The sequence below is a fragment of the Nerophis lumbriciformis genome, linkage group LG13, assembly GCF_033978685.3.
Source record: "Nerophis lumbriciformis linkage group LG13, RoL_Nlum_v2.1, whole genome shotgun sequence".
Classification (NCBI taxonomy): Eukaryota; Metazoa; Chordata; class Actinopteri; order Syngnathiformes; family Syngnathidae; genus Nerophis; species Nerophis lumbriciformis.
The window spans coordinates 20,297,237-20,317,888 of NC_084560.2; the positions used below are offsets into that span (position 1 = coordinate 20,297,237).

Here is a 20,652-nt window from a genome sequence, read left to right on the forward strand (position 1 = left end):
AATTGAATCACGTCAACAGCGTACAAAACGGGTTATTTTCTGGCGCAATTAAAAATCAATAAGGCTTAGACTTAGACTTCCTTTTTATTGTCATTCAAATTTGAACTTTACAGCACAGATAAGAACGACATTTCGTTACATAAGCTCATGGTAGTGCAAGATAAAAAAAAGCAATAAGGTGCATATATAAATAAATAAATATATATAATATATAAATATATATATACATATAAAATAAATATATATAAATATATATAAATACATAAATAGATTACTGTACAGATAAATATATTGTAATTTTTCACATGCGTCCACATGTAATAAACCCGCATCAGCAATTAAAACATTTTATGTGGTACTGTTAAAATTGCAAAAAACATATTAAACATGAAAAAATAAAGAAATAAAATATTTAAACTCCCAATTTGTAGGACCCATTCGACGCTGTATAAGCCAGTGGTATCCCTCGTAGTCGGCAGATTCAAGTGGAAATGGTGGGCCTTTCCTCAATTCATCGCCGACATGGTCTCACAAGATGTAGTGTCTTTTTAAATATCCTTCTTGAAAATGGCCTTGCAAATACCGTATTTTTCGGACTATAAGTCGCAGTTTTTTTCATAGTTTGGCCGGGCTCCAGTGCGACTTGTACCGGTATATGTTTTTTTTCCTTTTTTATTATGCATTTTCGGCAGGTGCGACTTATACTCCGGTGCGACTTATACTCCAAAAAAATACGGTATATGTTGTTTTGCAGATGAAAGTTTATTCCACAGTGTGCTCGTCAATAACATCCATGGCTACATTCAACAACCTAAACGGGGCTACTGCGCATGCTCTCCACTACTGTGGCATGCTGGGTAATGGAGTTCTTATGCTACCAAGCTCATAACATCGCAATATATATCTGCCACCTAATCAACGTTTTTGTTCTCCTTCTTTGTGGGTCAACAATTCCTGCTAAGTTGCAACTTGTGATTGGATACTCACTTTGGAATGACAAGTGAGTATCCAATCACAGTCTCGTTAACATCAGGCTACCTAGATAGGCTACTGTCAACAACTCGTGATCTGATTGGCTATCGCAACTGTCTATCAACTGTATGTGTCCGTTTACTCAGAGTGCACGGGCATTGTTGATTCTGAAGGCCATGGGCAGATTTGGTACAGCATGGCAACATAAGCTAGCTGAATTCTGATTGGATACAATCTAAAACTAAAAACAACAGCACTGGAAGGAGCATAATATGACATGCAGAGAATATGAAAACTTTTACATATTTAGGGAAAGTAAATTAAAAAAGTACTTTTATCTTTAATTATGAACATGATTTCTGGTTATGTTAGGCCAGCAGAGAAGGCCTTGCTGATGTTGCACTGGGGCCACACCACAGGCTTTTGTTATATTTGAAGCTTTTTTCCCCTCCGTTCAAATACATAATTTAGGAAGAAAAAAAAGACTCTGTGTTACAATATAATTAATATAGCCATGATATTTCACTAATAATGTTGCTTGAGTCAAAATGGTTTGTGTCACCTGGATAGTGGTAAACGTAGCTTGGAACACTTCACTCGATACAGACTTCATAACCTCACCTTTCAGCATTCACACACAGCACCGACATTTTGCAACAAGGATGAGGTGATAGAAGAAAGGTAAACAATATAATGAATCAAGTGCAGCTGGGATAGGCTTTAGCACCCCCTGTGACCCCGAGAGGGACAAGCGGTAGAAAATGGACGGATGGATATTTGTGGCAGCATAGGAGAAAGTTATGTACAAGTTTCACTTTTGGATCTCATTGCACATAACTGTGGTGTGTTCAAGAACCCTTGATTAAAGTTACAAACAGGCATCACTAGTTTTAAAGGCAGGGCAAGACTTAACTGTCAGGAGATGCACAAAAAATAATAATATAATAATAATAATATGATTGGTATTACCCACTGATTATAATCCAACGTGTATCAGATAATCCTTATTTGACAAATTTATAATCCTATTTAGGAGAATAATGACAAATTATATGACTATTTAAATTCACATGTTGCCCACTTCATATTGAATTTGTTGGAAATTAAATCTATAAAAAAATGTTTTTTTTCAAAACAAACCAAATTATTTAGTGGCTTTATCTAGATGTGTTTTGGATATCATAATACCAATTTTTTTTTTTTAAGTCAAACAACGAATTAAGGTTTTACATGTGTTTTAAAACGACGGTTTGAACCAAATCCATGCTGTAGTTATTTTCTAGTGTGTGTGTGTGTGTGTGTGTGTGTGTGTGTGTGTTCTGGCAATTCTTACTTAATGGGGACATCGCTCTGTTTACACTGTCACCTTTAGGGGACCTCTGATGGTATGGGGACAAAAAAAACAGGTCCCCTAAAGGGAAACCTTTTTAAAAGATAGTCAGATCCATTCTGAAGATGCCTAAGTGATTTTTAAGCTTTGGCCCATAAAACATATTTACCGGTTAGTTTGAGTGTGAGACATTTGCACAGCAGCCCCCCTCATCGGGCTGTAGCTGGTACTGCACTCGCTGCTCTGCTCACACTTCTTCCGTGTATAGTTAATCACTTTTTTTATTTTTCTCAATGATCCTCAGTAGTCACGTACAAATTTGTGTGAATTATGCAAAATTATTTAAATTTGGTCCCCATGAACCATACTAACTCTATTTCCCCAGGGTCCCCAGTAAGAATGATCAGCACATTACTTCATCAATCCAGAGATTTAAAGACGTGTATGAGCAGTGGCCATTTTACCAAATTTTTTTTATGCCTCCACAACCTGTAGAAAGGGTGGCCCCCACAAACCTTGGGTTTAGGGTTTGATGGGGGTGCTCTTCAAGAGTCTTGTGTATGGGTGCCCAGAATTGGGTGCTTGTTAATACATGAGCATGTGGTAAAAAGATCAATGTTTTGCTTTCTGCTTTCTCATGCACGCCATACCATTGTTAAATCATGTTTTTCATAATGTTCCTAAGGTTTCTGAAAAAAAAAAAATATGTTGAATAAATGCTCCGTCGTCTTTGTGTTTAAAGGTGCCGTATGTAATAATGTGGCCAGAAATGGTACTGCAATCAGGGTCAACATTCTGTAGGCCCCTCTCACTCTCTATGACTGAGGTTGCCAGATACACAGCCCAATCCCAATCCTAAACCAAGGAACTTCAAACTCGACGAGTCCTACGCTGTAAGTTTCTCTTGTTTGTGCTTCTTGCAAGATGGTTTACTAAGTCATTATGCCACTGATGTCCATTGGCCAAATGTACAGTATTTGTAAAGTTACACTGCAATATTTTCGTCGGGAGTCTGCACAGATTGTTGGCATTACCCTGCTATAATAACATATAATATATTATTTATGGCATAGGCCTACTTTGATGGCGAGCCAAGGCCAACAGTAAAATTACCGCCACATTTCGTTCAGCATAACCCCATGTTGCATCCAACCTGACACACTGCATTCTCTTCCATGTACGCACATCACCATCTTTCAGTGCAGAGTGCCATTCTATGAGCCAACCCGCGTTACGCAAAAATCATGTAGCCTACTACCATGTCAATACACAAAGTAGAAAATCGTTACATGTGATGCATTATATTCTGCCAAGCAAATACCGCCATATGTGTTTGATGCACATACAGTACCAGAAACCGCATGAATGAAATAGGCACTGACACTACCCATATCAACATAGGTTTTATTTGTCGAAAATATAGTTTGCCCTGTCAGTTGCATGACACATCCACATACAAACTAACGGGCATATATTTCCCCAGTTAGCCAATGTGTCATTGACCGGGCTAGAATGCTAAGCTACGCTAGTGTGATGGTGCTTTGCTCCTAAGCATTCGTTGCAGGAACATACTAGCTTTGTTAGACAAGATCATAGACTGTTTTGGACAATATAGCTTACATACCAAATGCCAATTTCCATTTATTACAATAAGAAAACGTCTCCATCTTTTAATGGCATCCTCGTTTTGTTCCTGACTTTGTCATGAATACGTTGAGAATGGTAACGATGCCTTTTGGATCTACTAAGGTCTGACATGTTTAGTAACTTTACCAGTGGCAGTAGCTCGACGAAGAGGGCGGTGCGTAACTGGCAACCTGGATGTGATACACTCACAGACTTTTTAATTGGTCAAACAGTAGAGGGCGGGGCATCGAAATGAAACAATAATATTTCGGGGCTGTAAATCTCATTTTGAAATGAGCATATCCCGGCTGTACTACTGTTATCAGTTATAGAGGTATCGGAAAATAACATGATTTATTAATGCCTTTTGACATATCAGGGCCATTTAATGATGACTTGACATGAAATTATTACATATGGCACCTTTAAATACACGCGCTGGCTAAAATGACAGAATATACAGTGTATTGAGAGCGAAATAGGCACAGACACTACCCATATCCACATAGGTTTTATTTGTCAAAAATATCGTTTGTCCTGTAAGTTGGATGACACATCCACATACAGGCTAACGGGCATATATTTCCCCTATCAGCCTATATTTCCATGTGTCATTGACAGGCTCGCATGCTAAGCTACGCTAGTGTGATGGTGCTTTGCTCCTAAGCCTTCGTTGCAGGTACATACTAGCTTTGTTAGACAATATTATAGACTGTTTTGGACAGTATAGCTTACATACCAAATGCTAATTTCCATTTATTACAATAAGAAAACGTAAATGCCTGACTTACCTATCAAGGAGGAAATTAGCAATTAGCAATCGTCTCCATCTTTCAAAGGCATCCCCGATACAAATCCTCGTTTTGTTCCTGGCTTTGTCACGAATACGTTGAGAATGGTAACGATGCCTTTTAGATCTCCTAAGGTCTGACATGTTTAGTAACTTTACCAGTAGCAGTAGCTCGACGAAGAGGGCGGTGCGTAACTGGCAACCTGGATGTGACACACTCACAGACTTTTTAATTGGTCAAACAGTAGAGGGCGAGGCATGGAAAGGAAACAATAATATTTCGGGGCTGCAAATCTAATTTTGAAATGAGCATATCCCGGTGGTACTACCGTTATCAGTTATAGCGGTATTGGAAAATAACATGATTTATTAATGCCTTTTGACATATAAGGGCCATTTAATGATGACTTGACATGAAGTTATTACTTATGGCACCTTTAAATACACGAACCAGCTATAATTACAGAATATACAGTGTATTGAGAGCAAAATAGGCACTGACACTACCCATATCCACATTTTTATTTGTCGAAAATATAGTTTGCCCTGTCTGTTGGATGACACATCCACATACAGGCTAACGGGCATATATTTCCCCTATCAGCCTATATTTCCATGTGTCATTGACAGGCTAGCATGCTAAGCTACGCTAGTGTGATGGTGCTTTGCTCCTAAGCATTCGTTGCAGGTACATACTAGCTTTGTTAGACAATATTATAGACTGTTTTGGACAATATAGCTTACATACCAAATGCCAATTTCCATTTATTACAATAAGAAAACGTAAATGCCTGACTTACCTATCACGGAGGAAATTATCAATTAGCAATTAGCAATCGTCTCCATCTTTCAAAGGCATCCCCGACACACATCCTCGTTTCGTTCCTGGATTTGTCACAAATACGTTGAGAATGGTAACGATGGCTTTTAGATCTACTAAGGTCTGACATGTTTAGTAGCTTTACCAGTGGCAGTAGCTCGACGAAGAGGGCGGTGCGTAACTGGCAACCTGGATGTGACACACTCAGACTTTTTAATTGGTCAAACAGTAGAGGGCGGGGCATCGAAATGAAAACAATAATATTTCGGGGCTGTAAATCTAATTTTGAAATGAGCATATCCCGGCTGTACTACTGTTATCAGTTATAGAGGTATCGGAAAATAACATGATTTATTAATGCCTTTTGACATATCAGGGCCATTTAATGATGACTTGACATGAAGTTATTACTTATGGCACCTTTAAATACACGAGCCGGCTATAATTAGAGAATATACAGTATATCTGCAATCCCGAACACTGAGACATGAGTGTTTTGGTATTTTATCCGAAATCCCATTGTAAATACCGGATCCAAATACGTCAACTGAGGATTTGTTTTCTCTCGCCAAGTGGCGCCTGCTGTGAGATATTGATCAGAGCATATGCTGGTCAATCAACTAAATGATTGCCTATAAGCCCCCTCAGCCTCACCCGCAGGCTGGGAGACACGGGAGAGATCCGTAGGAAAGCAAATTACAGAAGACCCAGATATGAAGTGCCTGACCAGCGATAGTCCCCTGCAGCCTGGGAGAAGTGAGCAATGCAAATGTACAATAAACAGCGCCTAAGCTGGCGGAGGTCTTTCAATCACACGGGGGGCAAGAGTTCAACCCCTGCCATGCATAATCCCAGCCTTGACACCCCCTGGGACTCCGGCGTCCAACCTGCTCAATGGCACAAAGATATTAGATAGCCATATGTAGATTCACTAGGTAAACACACTCTGGATAACACAATACCATCTCTTTCCGAGCAGGAATATATATTTGAAGCTAAATTCTCCGCAGCGGAATGGAGGGCTTAGCTCGGCGCTATCAAAATTCAACGCTGCCGCTGTTTGCTTTGTTTAACGTCCTCGTTCCGGAGGAATTGCCATCTCCTATTTGTGATTTAGGTTACCTGGCTGTTTGCATTATGGAGTGGACCAAACCGAGGAATGATTGATAGAGAGCTGGTGTGGACTATAGAAAATGAACCATACTGAAAATGATAATGCTCTTCCTGTATATTTTGTATATTTTGTTTTTTTTACATGTTATTTTTAACACAATTTACAGTCCCTTTCCTGACACACTGGAGAGGGCCATAAAGGGTGAACATGGCAACCGCACACATATGCTCATTGTCGCTCCGTTTTGTGGGGGAGGGCGATAAGGGGCAGATTGAAGAATAGGGGGAGGTGTGGGCTGTAGACAATGTTCTTCAAGTCCGTGTAACCCCACCGCCCCCCCTCCTTCGCCATCGCCCCAGCGATCCCAGCAGGAGACACTCCAGCTTGGGAAGACGGTCCCTTCCGGGGGCCAGCGGGGGGGCGGGGGTGTGCTTCGCCATTGATGACACGATGGCGGGCCACTTTAGGTGTGCGTCACATGAACGCCGAGAGGAGAGGGGCTTGGCGAGGAGCTGACACCGATCATCCAATCCTCCTGTCCATTATGTCAGACGGCGTGAAGTGGCAGGCCAAGTGTGAGGAAACCGGTGGATCGTCTGGCTTTTGATGAGAACAAATGTAGCATAAATAGCCGTGGGGGGTCTTCTTTCTCGGATCGGGCTTAGGTGGTCCAAGATGGGTCCCTTTTGATTTTCTCCCTGAGAAAATACTCTAGCTGTAATTTAGGGCGGCATAGCTCGGTTGGTAGAGTGGCCGTGCCAGCAACTTGAGGGTTCCGGGTTCGATCCCCGCTTCCGCCATCCTAGTAACTGCTGTCGTGTCCTTGGGCAAGACACTTTACCCACCTTGCTCCCAGTGCCACCCACACTGGTTTAAATGTAACTTAGATATTGGGTTTCACTATGTAAAGCGCTTTGTCACTAGAGACTAAGCGCTATATAAATATAATTCACTTCACTTTGTGTGTGCATTTTAAAAAGTTTATGAGGTATCGGTTTTGCTCATAGGCTCCCCCTACAGCAGTGTTTTTCAACCACTGTGCAGAGTAACCGTGTAATACTCTTCCATATCAGTAGGTGGCAGCGGGTAGCTAATTGCTTTGTAGATGTCGGGAACATGGTTTGTCGTGATCACAATATGCAGACGACAGCGGGAGGCAGGGTTAAGGTAAAAAGGTATCTTATGCTTAAACCAAAAAATAAACAAAAGGCGAGTGCCCCTAAGAAAAGGCATTGAAGCTTAGGGAAGGCTTTGCAGAACGGAACTAAAACTGAACTGGCTGCAAAGTAAACAAAACACAGAATGCTGGACGACAGCAAAGACTTACTGTGGAGCAAAGACGGCGTCCACAAAGTACATCCGTACATGACATGACAATCAACAATGTCCCCACAAAGGAGGAAAGCGTCCGCACAACTTAACGAGTCTGGATTGCGAAAAAAAAGCAGGTGTGGAGAATAACGCTCAAGGAAGACATGGAACTGCTACAGGAAAATACCAACAAAACAGGAAAAAACACCAAAATAGGAGCACAAGACAAGAACTTAAATACTACACACAGGAAAACAGCAAACAACTCCTAATAAGTCACTGCGTGATGTGACAGGTGGTGACAGTACACCTACTTTGAGACAAGAGCTATAGTGATGCATGCTTGGTTATGGTTTAAAGTCATATCCAACAATAGCGAGAACGACTTTTTATTGTCAATATCGGCTACTGAGTTTTTATTTTATTTTTTTTAATTTCTGCTGGTGGTGTGCCTCAGGATATTTTCAACGAAAACAAATGTGCCTTGGCTCAAAAAAGGTTGAACAACACTGCCCTACAGTTCTAAAGGGCCAGAAACTTGAGGGTTGCAGGTTCGCTCCCTGCCTCTTGCCATCTAAATCACTGCCGTTGTGTCCTTGGGCAGGACACTTCACCCTTTCCCCCCCGTGCCGCTCACACGGGTGAAGAATGGGTGGTGGTCGGAGGGGCCGTAGGCACAAACTGGCAGTCACGCTTTCGTCAGTCTACCCCAGGGCAGCTGTGGTAAGCTACAAATGTAGCTTACCACCACCAGGTGTGAATGAATGATGGGTTCCCACTTCTGTGAAGCGCTTTGAGTGTCTAGAAAATTGCTTATTATTATTATTAAAGATTAACTTACTATAAGGTGTTTGTTCACTTCCTGTTTTTCTGTTATTGTGTCCTGTTTGGTGGTAATACCCCTTCTCTCAAAGGCACTAGGAAACATACAGTAAGTGACACATCCACTTGCAAGTATGGATGGGTATCGCACTTTTATAGGCACCGACCGAAATTCGTCGGTCACATGTGCCATATTTTCCATACCTTTGCTGCTCATGACGTAAAGTAAGGCTCCCCATTTCAAAATGCATTAGCTTGATGCTACTGATTAGCATTAGCGATTTTGCATGGCAATTTCAACACCTCCGAATTTGGTTATTATTAAAACTACAGCTAAGATGCATCTTAGAATCAAAGAGAAAGTGTGTGACAAGCACAATACTTACAGTATAAACACTTTGTTGGGCAAAAGATAAGACTAGACTGGCATATTCAGTTTAATGACAAAGACTACTTTCTTGCTAGACAACTCACCATAGCTCAGGGATATTCAACTAAATTGTTTTGGAGACTACATTTCCACAAAGCAAAAGACCCTACTTCGCCCTTCACTATATAGTTTTATTTTGTATATTGCGGAGAATCAGCGTCTTATTTTTATTATTTTTAAAAAAAATTATTATTATTATTTTTTTTAATCTAAGTTACAGGATCGCTGACGGGTCTACCAACTACCGGCGCCCCTTTACAAAAAAGGTGAGAAACAGAAAAAAATATTCCATCTAAGCCTGGGCCCAAGGGAAAAAACAACAACCTCATAGCCATAGCACACATAAACATGTGTGTAAGAGGGACACACAAAAAAAAAAAAAAAAAAAACAATCAGCGTCTTCTACAATTAGATGTTGGTCTATTTTTTTAGTCAGAGTTACAGGAGCATTATGTTGTTTTAAAGGACCTTATGCAAAAATGTGAGTCTCCCACAAGTTTTTTTTTTTTTTTTAACTAAACTCGCGTGCCACCAGTTAAATAGCCCAAATGATGAAAATGAGTGTACCTAAAATGGAATATTGAGGAACACCACCAGTATAACTAAAGAAGTTGAACAAATGACCACTGACTGCATGTGAAGTAAACATGCTACAGAAATTACTAATTATTAAATAAATTAATTCATACTTGTAACTGCCAAAAAGGAGAGGACTTAGACACTTTCTACATTAAGCCGGATAACTCATTAAACTAATAATTATTTAGCCTAAGCCCAGTTTCGGCCACACTAAACCAACGTTTAAGGTTCCCCTCCTTTTTTTTTTTTTTTTTTCCAAGATGGCGGTGCGCACAGACGCAGCGGCTTACGGCTCTCCATTTCAGTGCTCTTTCTTCCTTCTTTTCTTCATGTTTTTTTTCCTTTTGTGCACCACCTGTACTGCAAACACCCGGTACACCCGCCAGTCACTCTTGGATATCGGTAACTCGCACCAGATATCTGTTTGGAGCGACTTTCACCACGAGCACAACATCCCAGATGACATAGCGAGAGCACAGGGCTCTCCGTGGTTTGTTGTCGGGTCTGGGAGACGGCGCAGACGGAGGAGGGAGAGGAAGCAGAAGCGTGGCCGCAGGTCCGGCGTCTTGCTCAGGCTTAGGAAACAACCCCACAAGCCACCTCTACCGAGCCTGTTCCTCTCTAATGCCAGATCCCTTGTACAGAAGATGGACGACCTGGAGTTACAACTTGCTGGAAACCGCTTTGTTCGGGACTGCTGTGCTATGATTATCACCGAAACCTGGCTTCACCCGGAAATACCCGATGCTAGCATGCAGCTAGCCGGACGCACTCTGCTCCGCCGGGACAGAACTAAGGACTCCGGTAAGAGCAGAGGAGGGGGGCTCTGTATCTACGTGCATGAGAACTGGTGCAACAACGGGACAATCACTGAACAGCACTGTTGCCCGGACGTGGAGTACATGTCTGTTAGATGTCGGCCTTTTTTTCTCCCGAGAGAGTTGTTATCATCACGGCTGTGTATATTCCACCGGACGCCAAAGTAAACACAGCGCTCTCTCTTCTGCTGAACACCGTCAACGAACAGCAGCGGGCCCACCCCGACGGTGTTCATATCATAGCAGGGGATTTTAATAAGGCCAATCTGAAGACTGTACTCCCTAAGTTCTACCAGCACGTGAAGTGTTCTACAAGGGGCAAGAACACCCTGGACCACGTGTATACCAACATAAAGCACGCGTACAGAGCTATACCCCTCCCCCAGCTTGGACAGTCAGACCATCTTTCCCTCCTGCTCTCTCCTACCTACACCCCCATCAGACGCCAGGCCAGGCCTATCACAAAGACTGTTATGACCTGGCCTGACGATGCACTCCCCAAACTTCAGGACTGCTTCCAACACACAGACTGGGACCTCTTCCAACAACAGGAGCTGGAGACAGCCACAGGAACGGTGCTGGACTACATAAAGTTCTGCATCGGGAATGTGACTGTGGAAAAAACCATCCGGGTTTACCCCAACAAGAAACCCTGGATGACCAGCCAGGTCCGCACACTCCTCAGGGCCCGCGATGCAGCCTTCAGGTCAGGGGACAGGGCCCTGTACAGTGTTGCTAGAGCCGACCTGAAGAGAGGGATTAAAAAAGCAAAGGCGGACCACAGGAGGTGCATAGAGTCCCATCTGTCCAGCAAAAACTCACGGGAGGTGTGGCGGGGCATTCATGACATCACGAACTTCAGAGGCTGCAATATGACAACTGCGGATCAGAGTGCGACACTGGCAGAGGAGCTTAACTGTTTCTTTGCCCGTTTCGAAACCCCCCAGCGACACTCATCTGCTCCAGCCCTGCCCCCGCCCCCACCGGGCTCCGGCGCCACTCCACTCACTGTACAGGAGCACAGTGTCAGACGAGTGCTCCTGGCTGTGAACCCCAGGAAGGCTACCGGACCAGACGGAGTACATGGAAAGGTGCTCAGGACGTGCGCCCACCAGCTCGCTCCCCCCCTCACCAGGATCTTCAACCTCTCCCTGGCTCAGGCAGTCATCCCATCCTGCCTGAAGTCATCTACAATAATCAAGTGCCGAAGAAGTCTCCCATCACCAGCCTGAATGATTACCGACCAGTGGCCCTCACTCCGGTAATCATGAAGTGCTTCGAGCGACTTGTTCTCCAGCACATCAAGGACCATATCCCTCCAGACTTCGACCCCCACCAGTTCGCATACCGGGTGAACAGGTCCACAGAGGACGCCATCGCTGTTGCTCTCCACTCTGCTCTGAACCACCTGGAGCAGCAGCAGAGCTTCGTCCGGATGCTCTCTGTGGACTATAGCTCTGCCTTCAATACAATAATCCCGGACAGACTCTGCAACAAACTGGACACTCTTGGCCTCCCCCCTCTCACAAACGCCTGGATAAGGGACTTCCTAACGGACCGACCCCAGAATGTGAGACTTGGCCCGCACCTCTCATCCTCCCGCACGCTGAGCATCGGCTCCCCACAGGACTGTGTGCTGAGCCCCCTCCTCTACTGCCTTTACACCCATGACTGCAGTCCGGCCCACAGTGACAACCTTACCGTCAAGTTTGCCGACGATACCACAGTGGTCGGGCTCATCTCCAGGGGTGACGAGGCTGCCTACAGAGAGGAGGTCCTGAAGCTGACGGCCTGGTCTTCGGAGAACAACCTCGCTCTCAACACCAGCAAGACCAGAGAGATCATCGTCGACTTCAGGAGGAGCAGCACCGACCCTGCCCCCCTCTACATCAACGGCGAGCGTGTAGAGAGGGTCCACACCTTCAGGTACCTTGGAGTCCACATCTCTAATGACTTCTTCTGGACAGTCAACACCACATCAATCATCAAGAAGGCTCAGCAGCGGCTACACTTCCTTAGAGTCCTCGGGAAGTACAACCTGAAGCCTGACCTGCTGCTGACCTTCTACCGCTCGTCCATCGAGAGCCTGCTGACCTACTGTATTACGGTATGGTACGGCAGCTGCACTGCAGCAGACAGGGAGAGGCTGCAAAGAGTGGTCAAGACGGCTCAGAAGATCATCGGCCGCCCTCTCCCCTCTCTGACGGACATCTACACCTCCCGCTGCCTCAACAGAGCCAGTGCCATCATCAAAGACAGCACCCACCCTGGCTCTGACCTGTTCCACCTGCTGCCCTCTGGGAAGCGCTACAGGTGCATTAAAACCAAAACAAACAGGCTAAAGAACAGCTTCTTCCCCAGGGCCATAACCATCCTGAACGGACTGCCCCATTGTCCCTCATAACTGCCTTCTCTTCGGTGCAATAACCCATTCCACCAACCACCCTGTTTTTGTTTTGTTTTTTCATGTATATATTCATTTCACACCATATTCATTGCACTTCTACATTTTTTAAATGTTTATATATTTGCACATTGTTTTTCTAGCATGCACACATCGCACTGTATGGAATGGCCTCAATCTCGTTACCTTGCGTAATGACAATAAAGCTGATTCTGATTCTGATAATCTTTTACACGGGTAAGTGCGCCGTGTATTTCTTGAATCTCCGGCTCTTAGCTTTGTATGAACTTATTGATCGTTTACAAACTGAGTTCGGAGAGGAAGTGACGCCAAAAAGACAGCGCCCCACACAGGAAGTGACGTCAGAACGCGCCACAGCCAGCTTCATAATAAAGCGGTTTCGGAACTCTGAGCTAACCACTGGAAATATGAAGGTGAGTCATCCAGACATCCCCGTGTTTCTCCTTCTTCTACATGTACAGACGCTTGTGGAAATCACACATGAATACCTTAAAGGGGAACATTATCACAATTTCAGAAGGGTTAAAACCATTAAAAATCAGTTCCCAGTGGCTTATTTTATTTTTCAACGTTTTTTTCAAAGTTTTACCCATCACGCAATATCCCTAAAAAAAGCTTCAAAGTGCCTGATTTTAACCATCGTTATATACACCCGTCCATTTTCCTGTGACGTCACACAGTGATGCCAATACAAACAAACATGGCGGATAGAACAGCAAGGTATAGCGACATTAGCTCGGATTCAGACTCGGATTTCAGCGGCTTAAGCGAAATTGAAGAAGAAACTGAAGCTATTGAGCCATATCGGTTTGAACCGTATGCAAGCGAAACCGACAAAAACGACACGACAGCCAGCGACACGGGAGAAAGCGAGGACGAATTCGGCGATCGCCTTCTAACCAACGATTGGTATGTGTTTGTTTGGCATTAAAGGAAACTAACAACTATGAACTAGGTTTACAGCATATGAAATACATTTGGCAACAACATGCACTTTGAGAGTGCAGACAGCCCATTTCAGGCGCGCTAAGAACATATATTTTTCCACAATTTCAGCACTCAGGTTAACCATACCTAAATAGACACAAAATACTGCATTACACAAGACTACCTGAATGTACTCGATTGATTGAAAAAAAAAAAAAAAAAAGTTTTTAAGCTAAATTATTGGTAAACACAGTTTATGTATAATAATTTACGTAAAACCGCGAGTAATGAATAAAGTTTTCATCAATTAATATATCCTGTAGACATACCCTCATCCGCTCTCTTTTCCTGAAAGCTGATCTGTCCAGTTTTGGAGTTGATGTCAGCATCTGCTTTGAGTGTCGCAGGATATCCACACATTCTTGCCATCTCTGTTGTAGCATAGCTTTCGTCGGTAAAGTGTGCGGAACAAACGACTGACCATTTCGTCGGCTTTCCCCACAGCCTCGTATTTTGAACAAATGTTGTCCAATTTCTTGCCACTTTCACATCTTTGGGCCACTGGTGCAACTTGAATCCGTCCCTGTTCGTGTTGTTACACCCTCCGACAACACACCGATGAAAGTGAGAAAATGGCGGATTGCTTCCCTATGTGACGTCAAGTTGTGACGTCATCGCTCCGAGAGCGAATAATAGAAAGGCGTTTAATTCGCCAAAATTTACCCATTTAGAGTTCGGAAATCGGTTAAAAAAATATATGGTCTTTTTTCTGCAACATCAAGGTATATATTGACGCTTACATAGGTCTGGTGATAATGTTCCCCTTTAAGAGAAAGAGATTGCAGCTATTTGGGATACAACACATCTCAGACGGCAAGATAACTTTCCAATGTCCAGGTCAGCTGTGATTCTACTTTCTGAAAAAATGTGTCCATTTGTCGAAGGAGAGACAACGAGAATTCGGGCTCTCGTGGATGTGATAAAAAAGGTAGCGTGTGCTTTGTATTACCTGGCCGTCGAGGGAAAACTACGGAAAACGGCGAATGCTTTTGGACTGGCAAACCAGACTCTCAGTTATTGTCCGCCATGTATGTCGCGGACTCAACGTCTAGGTCCAGAGTATATAAAGTCACCAAAAAGGAATGGACAATGAAGGTGAAGGCAAAAGAGTGAGGAGTGTCCTGACCAGATATCTAGATCCCTAGATTGATTGTTGTCAAATGTTCTTTATCACATTGTTTACTTTCACACGTCCATTGAAGATTTGATTAATTTATCATGGCTCAGGTGTGATTCACTACAATAGGGCCCCACAGCACACTGGATTCCAGTTAATTGAAACACCATAACACTGAATATTGTTCAAATAAGTTAAATTTAAGAACTTACAAACACTGCAGCGAAACGAGATGAGTCATTGGGTAAATGCTGGGCTTTGTCCCGCCCATCGGACGCTCAGCGTCTCTGGGGGTCTATGGGGCAGTGGGCTGGCCTCGGCCGGATCGGACGTTCAACTTCCGCATGATGATTGGATGATCTGTCTAAGGCTGATTCCCTTTTTGATTGACAGCGAATTGAGCAAATCGGCGATCTTGTGTTGTAAACGTCCGTTGGGAACATTTGTCAAAATTCATTCTGTTGTTCTGAGTTGAACCGGAGACTTTCCTGATCCTCTTAGCGACATTTTCTTTGTTAAAACAGACTAGCGACAAATAGAGCTTCTATTTCTGGTGTTTTTTTTGTGTTTGGAGACCGACTTCTTTCATTCTGCAGTTTCTGTCCCTACCGAGCAGCGGGCGCTGCTGAGCTCCTCCACCATCTCAAAGCATTCCCGCAGCTTCACGGTACTTTAAACAGTGTAGACGCTGGCTGTCCACAGAGTTCATACACTGCAGCGAAACGAGACGAGTCATTGGGTAAATGCTGGGCTGTGTCCCGCCCATGGGACGCTCAGCGTCTCTGAGGGTCTATGGGGCAGTGGGCTGGCCTCGGCTGGCCACGGACGCTCAACACTCTGCAGTTTCTGTCCCTACTGAGCAGCGGGTGCTGCTGAGCCCCTCCACCGTCTCAAAGCACTCACTGGCGGACACACTTCGCACTTTTTTTTTTAAATTAATTTTTTTATTGAACAACAAACATACATTTATAATGCACACAAGTGTACAAACTATTGTCATTAGTGGCAACGATTGGAGCTACATCTGCAGGTGTAGAGAGGAGCTTCTCCTGTTTTAATCGGCTCAAGTCTTACACCCGCAACACCAGGGGCCAAGGCCTGGCCATTGAGCGGACACTTGTCAAATCCCTGGAAAAGACGCCTTCTTGGTACGACAGGGTCACAGATCGCTCTCTTAAAAAGGAACAGAGGGTAGAATTTACGTATAAATAAACCAACACATTTTATGATGTAGGCCGAAATTGAGCTTCCCCTCCTTGAGAGACCAGCACCCGCCACTGATGCACCCGAGTTTGTCCATTTCAGAAACTTGTCTATGGGTACTGTGAAGCCAAAAGCATGTAGCCGGAGGCTGCATAATGTGCCACTAAACATATGTGAGCCTGTCCAGAAATGTAAGCACTCGTGAGTAAGTGATGATAATGATGGCAGAAGAGGAATCTATTAGCCCTTTGCGTTTTTGCATGCTTAATAATCAGATTAATTCAATGACACTAATTTAGAGCAAATGGTGGGCCCAACGGTGTTAATTCAACCTGTGTTTCCAGATGCTCATTTCTAAACAGCGAAGTGAACTAGCTAATCACGGACCACCATCTGGGAATTCCCCCTCCGAGGCGGCAATAGGAGACTTAATGGGTTTTAAGAACAGCGACTGATGGCTGCCTGCATCCAAACATATTGAAGCTGGCGTTTCATGGCCGTCTTTCTGACAAATGGGGGGAGGAGGGAGAGCCTTGGTTGTTAAATCTCCTTCAGTTAAGGCAGTGGTCCCCAACCACCGGTCCAGAGACCGGTACCGGTCCGGGACACATTTCCTACCGGGCCGCACAGAGACATTCGATAATTTATAACCGACCGCATTTTCTCATATTTAACTTTCGTTAGTCTCACTAGACACACCAATAAGCTTGATCATAGATGTGTTACAAAACTCTTGATACAAAGTCGCCATGTTACAATGCACATTAATAAACATATATAATCTAAAGGGGCCAAATCGTAGCAAAAGCTAGGCTCCATCTGCAGTCTGCGGCAGGTTGATGACCTAAGATCAGGGCAGATCAGGAACAAAGTGACCATAGTAGTTAAGGAGAAGTGCTAAATTATTGCATATGATAATTGTGCTGAAGGTAGAAAATACACATCTTCTTTGGCCTGGTAAGTTAAAGTGCTGGTGTTATTGCACATAGTCATATTACATAAGTAGTTAGCAATAACTGATGTCTTTACGCATGAAAAATTGGACCAAAAAAGCTAACATTAGTGTATCTACGTATGAAATATTTTACAAAATATGAATACATAACTTTTGATTGATTGATTGAAACTTTTATTAGTAGATTGCACAGTACAGTACATATTCCGTACAATTGACCACTAAATGGTAACACCCGAATAAGTTTTTCAACTTAATCAATTCATGGTAGAATGGAAATATAAATCCACAGAAATATATTGGAAGTAATGGCAAGTAGTTGTAGCTTGATTATAAATCCATGCTTTTTGTCCTTGAATGTGATGTATCACCTATAACCCATCAGATACTAAAGCCAAAAAAAATGTGCCTAGTACTAGCAAAAACGAGTAAAAAAAATATGTTTTTTCATGTATTCATTTTTCCTGCAGTTATTTTCTATATTTATCTGCCCCAAGTGGAAGGCCGGTCCGTGAAAATAATGCCTACATTAAACCGGCCTGGTAAGTTAAAGTGCTTGTGTTATTGCACATAGTCATATTACACAAGTAGTTAGCAATAACCGATGTATTTACGTATGGAAAATTGGACCAAAGAAGGTTAACATTAGCGTATCTACGTATGAAATATTGTAGAATATATGAATACATGACTTTTAGAACGTACATAGAAATCCACAGAAATTTATTGGAACTAATGGCAAGTATTTGTGGCTTGATTATAAATCAATGTTTTTGTCCTTGAATGTGATGTATCACCAATAACCCATCAGATACTAAAGTCCCCCAAAAATTGCCTACTACTAGCAAAAACGAGTAAAAAAAACTTTGTGTACCGTATTTTTCGGAGTATAAGTCGCACCGGAGTATAAGTCGCAACTGACGAAAATGCATAATAAAGAAGGAAAAAAACATACAGTATATAAGTCGCATTTATTTGGGAAATTTATTTGATAAAACCCAACACCAAGAATAGACGTTTGAAAGGCAATTTTAAATAAATAAAGAATAGTGAACAACAGGCTGAATAAGTGTACGTTATATGAGGCATAAATAACCAACTGAGAACGTGCCTGGTATGTTAAAGTAACATATTATGGTAAGAGTCATTCAAATAACTATAACATATAGAACATGCTATACGTTTACCAAACAATCTGTCACTCCTAATCGCTAAATCCGATGAAATCTTATACGTCTAGTCTCTTACGTGAATGAGCTAAATAATATTATTTGATATTTTACGGTAATGTGTTAATAATTTCACACATAAGTCGCTCCTGAGTATAAGTCGCACCCCCGGCCAAACTATAAAAAAACTGCGACTTATAGTCCGAAAAATACGGTATTAATTTTTCATGCACTTATTTGCTATATTCATCTATGAAAACAATGCCTACATTAAACCGGTCCCTGGTGCAAAAAAGGTTGGGGACCCCTGATTTAAGGGACCTAATGCAAATGTTTTGCATGAAGGTAAATACGGTCAACAGTGTGGCTATTTTAACAATTAGCATGTCTTACAGGTGTAATTCTGTAAGCATGGCGTCAAGATGCTTTTGCTTCGGTGAGAATCACTCAAAGATGGAGACATATTAATCCCCAAATTTTAACCGTGTATGAAAAAAAAAAAAAAAATCATGCAAATGAAGCAGGATCTGAATTGGAAGAGACAGCGTTTGGGTGACATTAATCAAAGAAAAATATGCAGACAAAGGTGACAGTAATCCCAATACTCACGCATAAGTGGCACAGCTGTGATTCGGCTCACTTCATAGCTGAACATGTGCGGATCGCAGCCAAAATGGGAAATTCCATACATCGGGTAAAAAGCGCCCGCTCTCATTAATTTTATTTTAGCTCATGGTGATCAAGTGGCTACTGACTTCTTTTTTTCACACTTACATGCCCCTGCCTTCCAATTACAATAACGCAATTACAGGTAACTTTTAGTTTTTTTTTCCATTAACACTCAAAGTTGGCACAGGAGAGCGGATTAAAAAAATAAAAAGGCTGCATTTTTTTTCCCCGTAAAGAAGGATCCGACCTGTTTAAATGAGCACAGAATCTTACGACATATACATTATAAGGTTGTCCTTTTGCGTAAGACAATACTACGTCCACCTGTGTGCACAAATACCTATTACCGACCTTCTGTTCAGTATTCCATCAGAAACTGTTGAGTCCAACACAGTTAATTAAGAAATGTATAAAATTGGCCAAGGTATCACAGAGCTAAAACACCAAGATATGCCAGTTTGGAAAGTTCTGTGATCTTTAGGCAATACCATCACATATTAAACACATTATGCCTGTATTATTGCATATGTTTATTTCCATGAGCTGGCCTTTGATCTTTAGTGTCTCTACTGAGAAAATAATAGGTTATAATTTGGTCCTTAGATCGGATATGACTCTACCGAGAAATGACCATACTGTCCTGGGCCGTGGGTCATAGTCATTAGCATATTTCATTTGTTTGTGTCGACTCAGCGTTCCCCAGAATAATATCACATTACAAATAGTCTTTCATATTGACATGTATTTCTATCATTGTGTTACCATATTAAGATGTATTCTGTTCTTCAGAAAGTTCTCACAGGCCCCACAATCAGAATCAGAAATACTTTAATAATCCCCGAGGGGAAATTAGGAATTTTCAGCTTAATCCCATTCAAGAGCAGACAAACATCACAGGGAGACAGAACAGGATCGCTGACGGGTCTGCCAACTTCCGGCGCCCCTTACGAAAAAGGTGAGGAACAGAAAATATATTCATTCTAAGCCTGCGTCCCTGGAGAGGGGGTCCAGACTGAGGCCAAGGAAAAAACAACAACCTCATAGCCATAGCACACATAAACATGTGTTTAAGAGGGAAACATCAAACAACACAAAGGACATTAAAGACATTAAAAGAGCAGAGCTGATGCAACCAGCCACTTCTACACACAGCCACAAAAGTAAACAAAAAACAAAAAAAACCCAACATATACATTGTGGTGGCCAGAGAAAGGAGCAGACCCAACAAAGCAACCAAGAGAGCCGACTCCACCCTCGGCCGTCCACCAACTCTCGGCCAGTGTCCAGTCCGCATGGACGAGCGAGGATGCGTCCAAAGAGACCGAGGTGTCCGATACCTGCTCATTCAGCCAATACGCTGTGAAGCTTGTCCGTCCCGGCGCTCGGCGCCAGCTCCGCGGTCCTGTCTCTTCATCCGCATCTCCTCCAGTCTCACCAAACGGACTCTGGTGTGGCAGAGACCCAGCAGCTGGTCCCCACGGCCGAAAGACTCCCGGGAGGCAGATCCAGAAGTCC

General features: G+C 42.9%; 1 long non-coding RNA gene across 2 annotated transcripts in view; it reads left to right on the plus strand.

Moving 5' to 3' along the window:
- Positions 1-20,652, plus strand: part of LOC133613229 (uncharacterized) — a 173,957-nt gene that overhangs the window by 30,358 nt on the left and 122,947 nt on the right. For both annotated transcript variants that reach the window (XR_009816428.1, XR_009816427.2), the window contains exon 3: positions 3,045-3,195. This is a non-coding gene — a long non-coding RNA (uncharacterized lncRNA). The remainder of the gene's footprint in view (positions 1-3,044; positions 3,196-20,652) is intronic.